This window comes from Nestor notabilis, unplaced genomic scaffold, assembly GCF_000696875.1.
Source record: "Nestor notabilis isolate BGI_N333 unplaced genomic scaffold, ASM69687v1 scaffold22683, whole genome shotgun sequence".
Taxonomy (NCBI): Eukaryota; Metazoa; Chordata; class Aves; order Psittaciformes; family Psittacidae; genus Nestor; species Nestor notabilis.
In genome coordinates, this window is record NW_009921796.1 from 21,471 (window position 1) to 31,946 (window position 10,476).

At 37.9% G+C, this 10,476-nt stretch overlaps 1 long non-coding RNA gene across 1 annotated transcript in view; it reads left to right on the top strand.

Moving 5' to 3' along the window:
- LOC104403240 overlaps nucleotides 1-9,705 on the top strand; it is a 30,225-nt gene extending 20,520 nt beyond the window's left edge. Inside the window, exons 2-4 of the long non-coding RNA XR_719898.1 lie at nucleotides 8,357-8,458; nucleotides 9,009-9,096; nucleotides 9,665-9,705. This is a non-coding gene — a long non-coding RNA (uncharacterized LOC104403240). The remainder of the gene's footprint in view (nucleotides 1-8,356; nucleotides 8,459-9,008; nucleotides 9,097-9,664) is intronic.
- Nucleotides 9,706-10,476: the final 771 nt, after the last annotated feature.

Sequence of the window (10,476 nt, forward strand, 5' to 3'; positions counted from 1 at the left end):
AATGCAGAGCAAATTCCCTTTGGTTGCTTCATCATGGATTGAGCAAAACCTGTGGGGGAAGTGGTGAAAGGAAGAATCTGGGGTTTTTTGTATCATCCTAACACTGGATGCAGCTTTCTTTTTGTGAATATACCAGGAAGGAACTGGGGGGCTGAGGCAGATTATGTGTCTTGCAATACACAGCGTTCTCAGCCTCAGAGGTGGGATTTCTTTCTCTTGTTTCGTTTTATTATTTTTTTTTTTTTAGGGTTTGAATAAAAATTGCAAGAAGTGAGATGTAGACAAGAGCCTGGGATAAGTAAAATCAAATCTGACTTAAAAAAACTAATACTATCTAATATGGCAGGATCCTCTACCTGTTGTGAGGTGGAGCAAACAGCTTCCTTAGTGCCAGTGATCGAGTTGCTCTGTGAAAAGTAATGGAAAAGTAGCACAGGTTTTGTGGTTATACTAATGTGGCTTTCTCTGTGTCTTGCCTCCTCAAGTGGTAAAATCTGAGTCTCTTCCTGAGACTGAATACATGGTGGAAGGAGAATGAAGACTTCTCATTTATTTTAAAAGGGAAATGCTTTACTATGCTTTTTTCCACCTATGAGGAGAAGCATCCTGAGCGGTTGTGGACTTGATTTCTTAGTTGTTTCCCAGAAGCTGCTTGTGCATACATACAATATACTAAAGCTCTGTATGAGCAGTGTAGAGTCAAGTGTCTTCGGTGTGGCAAGTTCCAGTTGTTCCCAGGAGTGGATGCTGTTGTGTTTAATGATATATGTTACTGATTTATAATCTCACATCTGTGATAACCATAGCAAGCAGATGTGCATATGCATTTATATATTAATCCTTGACCACTTAGGCCTCCCCAGAGACTGTTACATGACTCAGATGGAAAGGAATGGAACTTTTTTCCAGTGTCCCTAATCCAGTGCCTTGGATTACATCTCTAAGGTGACATGATAAATGCTTTCTCTAAAGTGACTTTTTCTGGCTGGATTTGTTTATGACACTCCTTGAGGCTTCCACACCAAATTGCCAAGTGGCATAACATGATGACAAATCCAACCTCAGTGAGTTCTATTATAGTAATAGCATTTACTTTACAGATACTATATGGAGGTAGCATTGCATATCATGTTATCTTGTATCTTGTGCATTAGTGTATCTGCCAGAGACTGGATGTCTCTAACTGTGAAAACTTAAAGTTTAATTCCATTATATCCGTTTTATTTACAGAGATGGGGGTTTAATGACCTACGTTTATGACTAAAGCTTTTCTCACATGTCTTTAGTGAAGCTAAAAATAAGTTTATTCTCTTTCCACGCCTGTATTAACACCTAAATATTAAAATATTTAGATTTTGAAAACAACTGGTTTATTCAATGTGCTTGCACAAACCCATATTTTCAACATATTTACTTGGGTGAATCCTGGAAGCTTCATTGATTTGGGTGAGTTTTGGCTTTTTGCGTGCATCTAAGAAATCAAACCAAAGCAAAATACTGACATTTGTGACCTTTAGGCCTGTTGGTCATTTCTAAATCTTGGCCAATCATTTATCATTGCTAGAGTTATTTTTTTTTCCGTATTTTAAAAAAATGAATTGTATTCTCCTGAGTTTTAATAAATGAAACAAGAAGAAAAAGCTTTATCTTATAATAGTCATTTATCTGATAGGAAATACTTTGTGTAGATTGTGTTTCCAAGCACACTTCTGTATTTTGTCATAGTATAAAATAACTTGTATAAAGAATTGCACTGTAATTTTTTCTCCTTTTTTGTATTGTCACTAACATTCTACAATAGCTAAAGTAGGAAAAGGCTTTTTTATTATAGGGAGCCTGAATTGGTAGCTGCTTTGCATGCAGAACATACCAGCTTCAATGGGAGTATTGCTCATGGAATGATTGCAGAACTAGGCCCTGAAATTACCTTGCCAGCTAATGATAAAATCGCATGCAGGCCACAGGGGTTTTTGTGGAATAAATATAAGAGTGGAACAATATACAGTACACATTATACCAGTAATTTAAAGCATATTCAGGACAAAGAGAGAGTTCCTAGTGCAGGCAGCATCATAGAGATTTGCTGTATCTGATAAAGATTAGGTTTCTCAGCTCATAATACCATACTATTACTTTTCTTTTGTTAGTCTTTCAACACCTACACTCATGCATTGACACAATATCAAGTAGGAAGAGGAAGAATAGCCTCCTATTTAAGGTACTGAACAGGGATTAAAGAAATTTCGGTTCTTTTCCCTGGCTCTGCCAGAGACTTTTGTGACCGTGTACAAGTTACTTATTATTTTCGTGCCTCTATTCTTGATCTGTGAAATGGTGATATTTTTTCTCTCCCCCCCCTCCCCAAATGCTGGCTGGGGGGGTGGGGGTGGAGGGAAACCTCTGTTCTTGCTGGCTTCTTTGCACTTTGTCTTCCAGATTTGTGGCTTGAGTTCCAGAGACATGAGGCTTAGGGTTAGAAAAGGCTCGCTGGTGTAGGTGATTGGAATGTCAGGGCAGACAGTGGCTTGAATTAGCCATATGAACACTCTGAAAGGTGGTTTGCTTTGTTACTGTAAAGTAGTTTTGTTATTTGTGAGTACGAGTATGTAGTATTCATTTGTTCTAACATGAGAATGCCAAGTATCCTAATAATCTAAAAGGGTTTAGATTTAAAAGAAGCAAAACACTTGCTATGTGACGTAAATTTTTTTCCAGATGGACGTTTTTTGTTAGTTTCATCGTTTATTTGAAGTTGGTTTTGTGCAAAGTTTGTCAGATCCTGTAATGGTATTGGGTATAACTGACAGAAATCATGTGTAAAGGGGTGGTGTTGGACTTTCACTGAATCTGTCAGTGTCTGAGCTGGTTTTCTTACAATGTTTTAACGCAAATAAATTTAATTCTTTCTTTTTTTCCCCACAAAAGTTTCATAGTAATTTTAATACACATAAAGTTTTTTGATCTGAAGGCATTTTAGATGTTGTAGAATTGATTACAGTTTAATGATGCATTGCATTATAATAATACATGTATTCCTAGGGTTCTAAAAGAAGCACCAGCCACAGAGTTCTAATTACAGTGTTAAAGATTGTGATGAAGTTTGAATATGTGGATATTATAATTTCACGTTTAAAGTTGTGTGCTGTGACTATCTAGTCCTGTCCAGGTTAGGAGTTTGGGAAGCATGTTGTGTAAGTTACTTTGTGCACTGTAGGATGTGTCTCTCACCTCCTGTGATTTGTCTGTCAGGGATTGTTTTGGGAAAGCAAGCTCCAAGCTGTTGTAAGGGTGGTGTCTCTGCAGGTAAATACAGCTTGCTGGGTGTGCCTGTACCTGCCATCCACAGCACGGGTAGCAGCTCAGTTTTGACGCATGACATTTTGGAAGGGATGTTGATGTGATTAAGTGTTACAATTGGTGTCAGTGATTTGACTGACTCACAATCACCTTTCTCCCTTTTATTTCTCCTTCAGTGATGTTATAACAACTTATTAAAGGACTTATAGATCACATGCAGAAGAATGACAGCTGTCAGAAATTCCAATTCCCCAGCAGCTGCAAGGGTTGAGAATTCCAAGAAGTGACCCACTGTTGGATACTGTAAATCCTATAAAAAGTATAGAGACTGTAACTATTAAAAAACCATGGTAGGGATATTCACTCTTCTTGTCTCCCTACCAGAGATTTTATACCTTAGTGAGGAATGTGGAAAAAAAAGTCTGAAACTGGTAATAGAGATGGGCGTTTACATGAGACAGTGTTTGGGCAGTGCAGTCTGCGTTGATAAATACAGGGCTTTTAAATGCTTTTCAAGATTACACTTAGTAATAATAATTTATCAAAACTGGTAGTCCCTTTTTGAACAGTCTTAATTTAGTTTTCTTTAGAAGAAGTGTGGTCACATCTCTGAGCACATGATTTCTTTGTTCCTGAGCAGCATCTTGAAATGCTAATAAAGCCGTGGTATCATTTGCTTAATGCAGAGTATTTGAGCTATGCTTTCTTGATTCCATTATGACTGAGGCAGATGCAAAGAGCTTTCCTGTGCTGAACGTATGTACCAGTTACAGGGAGGTTATTTGTCGTTGCAATTGCAAACTGAATGAGCCAATGTCCTATCAGGTGTCTGTCACCAATTTCAGATTTTCTTTATGGAATCCTGCTGGCTGACTGATGATCCTTCTTCAGCTGTGATGAGCTAATCTTTCCTTGACATTGTAATCGCAATTCCTGAAAGGTCTGCAGAGCAGTTGCTTGCCTTTGGTTGCTGTTGTGTCTGACATTGACATATATATCCAGATCAGGAGGATCATTCTCATTCTTAGTTTCATTATAATTCTGGATGGAATTAAGGATGATGATTCCTAGAATATCCCTACAGGCTTTACTTTGTCATTTGCACCATTACCAATTTTAGTAAAGGATGTGGTTATTTGCCACATCTAGGTAGTAATAAACCAGTGATATATGAATCTCTTGTATGTCTGTGGTGTATTTGGGGGTTACTGAATAGATACTGACACCAGGCTTACAGCTTGTACTGTCAGATTGTCATCTTGTTCTGCACCTTTAAATTCTACCCACCTTTTTTCATTTTGTGGCTGGTTTACAGAGCAGCTCTAATGGCTTGTGTATTTATTAGAGAGGCTTTGAAAGAGCACCTACATGGTTTAAAGGCATGCATACAGCAGCACAAAATTCATTACTCTGCACTGCATGCTGACCATGATAATGCAGAAGAGATTATATATCTCTCTTACGGCATAAATTTTAGCACTGTCTAAACAAAAGTCTTCAGGTTTAGGTAGTTGGGGGGTTTTGTTGTTTTTTTTTTTTTATTTTTACTCTTAGAATCAAGTTTTGTGAAATCTTTGCTTGTGCAAGAGACTCTCACTGTTGACCTAATTGAAACCCTCTCTCTATCGTCTTAATGTCTCATCTCTTGCAGGAGTGGGAATAGACAGACTTCCATGAGTTACATGGACACCTATGTGTCTTTCCAGAAGTATCATTTGTGTTTGGCTCTTTCCTTCCCTCCAAGCCCTTCTCTAATCTCTACTGTCTTATGTCCTATGTATCTTCAGTCCTTTACATTCACTGTGACAGTTACTGCCCTGGCCTGGCCTGTCTGTGAGTATGGCAAGTCAGACAATTCAGATACGATGCTTCTGACACTGACACTGGCTGTCTGAACAAGGTCCTGTGCCCTCTTCTGAAAGAAAGGGTTTTTTTTTCTGAGGAAAAGTGATTTCCTTGGAAGATGGGGGATCTTGGTGAATTTTTTTCCAGTGTAGCTGGTCCAAATCAGACGTACCTTTCACTTTGCATTATGGCTTCTTAAAATATACAGCAGCTTTCATGCAATTCCTGAACAGTTTGAAATAAGTCCCAGATTCCTTTTGTTTTTCACTTGCTGCTTTAAGTAGTTTTAAATATTATTTTAGAATGTAACAGAAATCTGATTTAAAAATAGGGCTGGCAACAGATCCGGTGTGGGCTTAAACTTTTCAGCTTTTTAAGGGGTCATGAGATAACAGCACTGCCCTGATGAACTTCATTATGCCATATGAATGTAAAGTATCCATATAAAGGGAGATTTGCAAAGGTATGAAAAAAAGGCACCTATGTTTTCAGTGCACTGGGAATCTTAAATCTTAGTCTCATATTTTGAAGTTACTTCTGTGTGTTAAGTTTGTAGATTAAATGTCTTTGAAATGTGCCAATGTTTGTATTTAAAAGCTAATTTTGTCATCCAGTCTTGAAATACATGTGAATTATCTGATATTGCAGATCAAATCAGCCTCCTCAGAGTCATATTGCGCACACATTCAGAGCATTTGCAATGCCATATCTTAGTCTCTGTTATACTGTTATAGTTGGAGAGGGGAATACTAGATATTTAAGGTGTTGATAAATCAAGGCCTAAAATCTAATTGTTGGAAACAGCAAGTTTAGGAGTTGCTGGGTTTATCAGAACAAGTTACTATGATTGTTTTACATGTGAGCAAGACCATTCACAAAGTATTTGCAGTTCTTAGCATGTCCCCTTGTGCATAATGTCATCTGTCAGTAAAAGCAGAGCTGATTAGCTTTATAATTTACAGTTAACTAAATCTGTCAAGAAAATGGTCTTATTGTCCAGCTTGTCTTTTTGTAATGAAGCTGTGGGTGGGGGTTAGCAACAGTGTGTTCACCCTCCTAGAGGTCAGGGGGGATGGAAGGTACTAATGCATTCCAAGCTGAAAAGCTCACGCTTGACCTTGGTGATTACAGTTTTTCCTATCATGTAGCAGCAGTTGAGCCTGAATTGTCTTTTAAGAAGTCAAAAGGTCTAATCACCCTAATGAACAAACTCAATCATTAGTACTTTAAGGAAGGAAGTGTGTTAACACTGCAATAACACTGGTTCCGCCCACTGCAGTGTGTGTTCATAGGAATGGTACATAGCTTGGTGGTAAGAGGAGAAGCTGGTGTCATTGTGCTGGGTGTTCAGTGGAGTAGAGGAAGCTTTTCTTGGGCAGGGTGTAGTTCTTTCCACCAGGTTCATGCTCTTTTCTGACCATGGGAGAAATTTTGGGATTTTGTAAGTGAGGATTAAATAAAAGCTAAACCTTCCCATGGTGAACTTCTCTGATAATGGACTAATCTACACTTTTCTTCATGTATTCTTCCCTGCTCATTTCACACTCCAGATTGTCTATGTCAGACAAACATTTTTCATTTGTTATGTTGTAGTAGCTGAAACTGCTGGGAAAGCTTTTTCCATACTGGTCAAGTAGATGTTACATGCTGTTGTGTGTGGTACTGTTGCCCAGGTCCTGCTTGGGAAGTGTCTGTCACTACAGTTTCTGTAGACACAGATGCATTTGCAATCTCCTAAGTTTTCTCCCTCTAATTGTAGTGCTTTGTAGTATCCTGACTTTTCCTTCCTGGTACCTCAAGAGAGACTCTCATTTGCCAAGTTACCTCTTGCTCATGGAAGTTTTGACACTTCCATGTCATGCAGAAGTTCTGTCCCTTTCTGCTATTTGCTAAGATGAGTGAGGGATCAGCTGTTAGTCTTTTAAATACATTAAAACCTTTCAGACATACCTTGATTTTTGAGACAGAACCTTTGTCGTGGCAGTGATCAGTGTGTCGCAGAGACTGTCACGAGTGTCTTGTCTACCAAGCTCATACCAGCCAGATCTTTTTCCAAACCTTTTTTCTTTGGTCACTTTGAAACAGTGACTTATGATTCTTTACTGTGAGATGTAGGGGGAGAAAAAGAAAAAACATAAAGTTGTTACTCACTTACACTTTTTGCCTGGAAAGATCTGGAAAGATTGTTGGGATTTTGTTTTATTCTGCAAATAACTGCTCGAGTAAATCAGAGAGTTTGTTATTATCCTTCAAACTAATTATCCTGAAACTGTAGTTGCTGCATAAGAAACCTGCTTTCTTTTCCGAAAACCATGGTTATACATTGGCCCAAGGAAGGGGTGACAGAAAGAATGACTTCTTCCCCCTTTGGAAGAGCCCCATCCTGTGCTTAGATTGCTAATATAAAGAGCTTCCAGAAATTGAATGAAACCACCATTTTAAAGGAGGTGCTTTAAGGTTTTTTGCTGTCTAATGTTGATTTTGAACACTCAACAGATGAAGAGCCCAAATATATTTTAATATGAGTATGAAGAAACCTCTATATTAATTATACATCAGTAAAATTTTATCATTCTTTGTTACTTTCTTGATTTTAATTCAGTAAATATATTTGCTTGCTACATCGAGTATTTGTAGATTTAAGTGTGGGGGAAATTTGTGCCCTTATGGCAGATGCACACCAGACTTCAGCATTAACATAACTCATTAAAATAAGATAAAAGTAGAGCTGCAAAACAATTTCTGTCTTTTGCCAACAAGATTGTGAAAAAGGGAAATTTCCCTCATTCAATATATGAGAGTCTAATCTGAGCTGGGGAGAGAACAGAGCAGACATTCCTGACCTGTTTGTGCGGGTTACCTGGCTGGGTCTACTGAGGCAGAGAAGCACAGTATACAAAATTCAGAGGACTCTGTGTCATGTTTTGGGGACATGAAGTAAAATTACCTTTCTGGATGATGAAAGTTCCTTCACCGGCATCGCAAAATGTGCATAAAGCAAACGTGTTTTATCTTGAGATGCAATTTGCTGTTTTTCAACCTGTTTCTCAGTCGCATGGTTGAAACCTGGAAAATAAACTGCAATTTACTCTATGATTTGTAAAGTCTATTTATTCATCTATTTATTTTGGAAGGGAAGTAGATAAAAAGGGGACAGTGGATTCAGATGGATTCAGACAAAGCTTTTTCTGTTTCAATGCTCTGCACTCTACAGGGTGAACCCATCACTTTTTGTGAAGAAACGTTTGTGTCCCATCGTTCTGCTGTCATGAGGCAGTTCCTTCAGAATGCCATTCAGCTCCAGCTCTTTAAGCAGGTACCAGCTAATTGCTCTAATGTAGAAGCAGATTCTTTAACAATACAACTGGGTTTTTTGGGGGTTGTTCCTATACTCCTTGGTCTGTCAGCCACAGAATGAGGAAAACTCGCATAGTGCAGCACCTTAATTCCTGCTTGCTGCCTTTTCTCAGATTCAGGTGATGAAGCTTTCTATATTTTAAGAGGTGCGTGGGCTTTCCCCTAAAGGTCTCTGTGCTCAGTTTTGATCTGAGCATACCTAGACCAAATATATCCACTGTAAACTTTGTAGAGAAAGTGTATTACTGTTAAACATGACATTACTGCTTCAGGGAAGCTGAAAACATGCATGCATAGACAAAGACATGAATGCTGGTTTTTTAGTGAAGCAGCATACCTTTTTGCGGTGGTAAATGTTTTGCCAGTTTGGATTGCATTTTCATTCTATCTAGAGTCCCTTCCAGGTAAAAATGTTGATTTTATTCTATCAAATGCAGAATAAAGTCTTTCTGAAAAGGTAAAGGATGGGATGGTTGATTCATGTATACTCTCTTTTAACACTGGTGTAGTTCATTGATGGCCGTCTGGATCTTCTTAACTCTGGTGAGGGCTTCAGTGATGTTTTTGAAGAGGAGATAAATATGGGAGAATATGCAGGTAAGAAATTCAGGTTTTGAATGTAATTTCAGACTCTTTTCTTGACTTACTGTTTGTGGGCCATTGTGATGTAATGGGTCATAGTGGTTACCTAAATAGTGGATGCTGCAATGATTCCTGTAGTTCAAAGCATCTTGAATTTTTGTTCTTTCCTCCGTCGAGAACTCTGAGTAATGTATTGTAGTTTGAATGAAGTCTGGTCAGTCTTAGAAAACCTCAGCTTTCCCACTTGGCTAAATAAAACTAGAAGAGTTCTTGCAATGGATACTGAAAAACCTTGGCTTTACCCAGAACCACCTCACATTTCTTTTAGCAGTCTTAAAGTCAGTGTTCTCAAATGTCTGAAGGACAACCCAGCTAAAACAGAAATGCCTCTTAGCAAGTAAAAGAAAAATTGTAGATATCTCCTCAATTTGTTGTTGTTGTATTTCCCTTAGAAGAAAAGGCTGGTTGGTTGTTGCTGTACTGTTTATGCTCCTAGAACCACAAAGTGCTAACACTAATGTTTCTGGCTTGTTTTCTATTTGGTAGAGAGTTACAGTTTGTTTGATTTTGTGATTCTTTCTAGGTAGTGACAAATTGTACCACCAGTGGCTCTCTACAGTAAGGGTAAGAACACAATATTTTTCCAACAGACATTCTAATTCTTTCTGGATCACTGTACAGTTCCGGATAGCTGTTAACCTCAGTCCTTGTGCACAGGACTATGTTGTGTCATGTAGTGCTTGGCTGTGACCAGCTTGAGTTTAGCTGTGAGAAACTAATGTGCTCTTCAGATGAAGAACAGAAGAAATACACTTAAAAAGAAATCACCATAGGAATTCTTAAGATTTGAATCTTTCTCATAATATCTTGGAGGCAGCTGGAAGTATGTTATTGTCATTTTAGAAAACAGTGTAGTTTTTCTTTTAATAGAAAAGGAAACAAAAGGGAACATTGCCACACCGAAAAACTCTTTGTAAAATGGTGTGAAGTGCTGAACAGGGGCAGCCCTGTTTGGGAGGGGGTTTGTATCTCTTCAGTTTAGTGCTCCAGTTTTATAAATTTAGATACTTTTGGAGAATACGTTGTTATAGCTGATTTTAAAAGTCTCTTTTGATGCATAAAATGTGATGTATTGGAAAGTAAAATATTTCTTGTTTTGGGTATGAATCAGTAAGAAAGATTGATTTTTTTTTCTGACAGAATTGAGTTTTGCAGCATTCCGTTTGCCTGCTGTTCTGCTCAGGAATGGAATTGTGCTCCTTGCACAAATGCTTTGCTCAATGTTATCATGGTCATTTTGAATTAAATGTATTTTGTAACAGTAACTTTAAAAATCCTATCATATAGTCTAATAGTTAAATATATCTATATATAGATATATAGTTAATTATATCT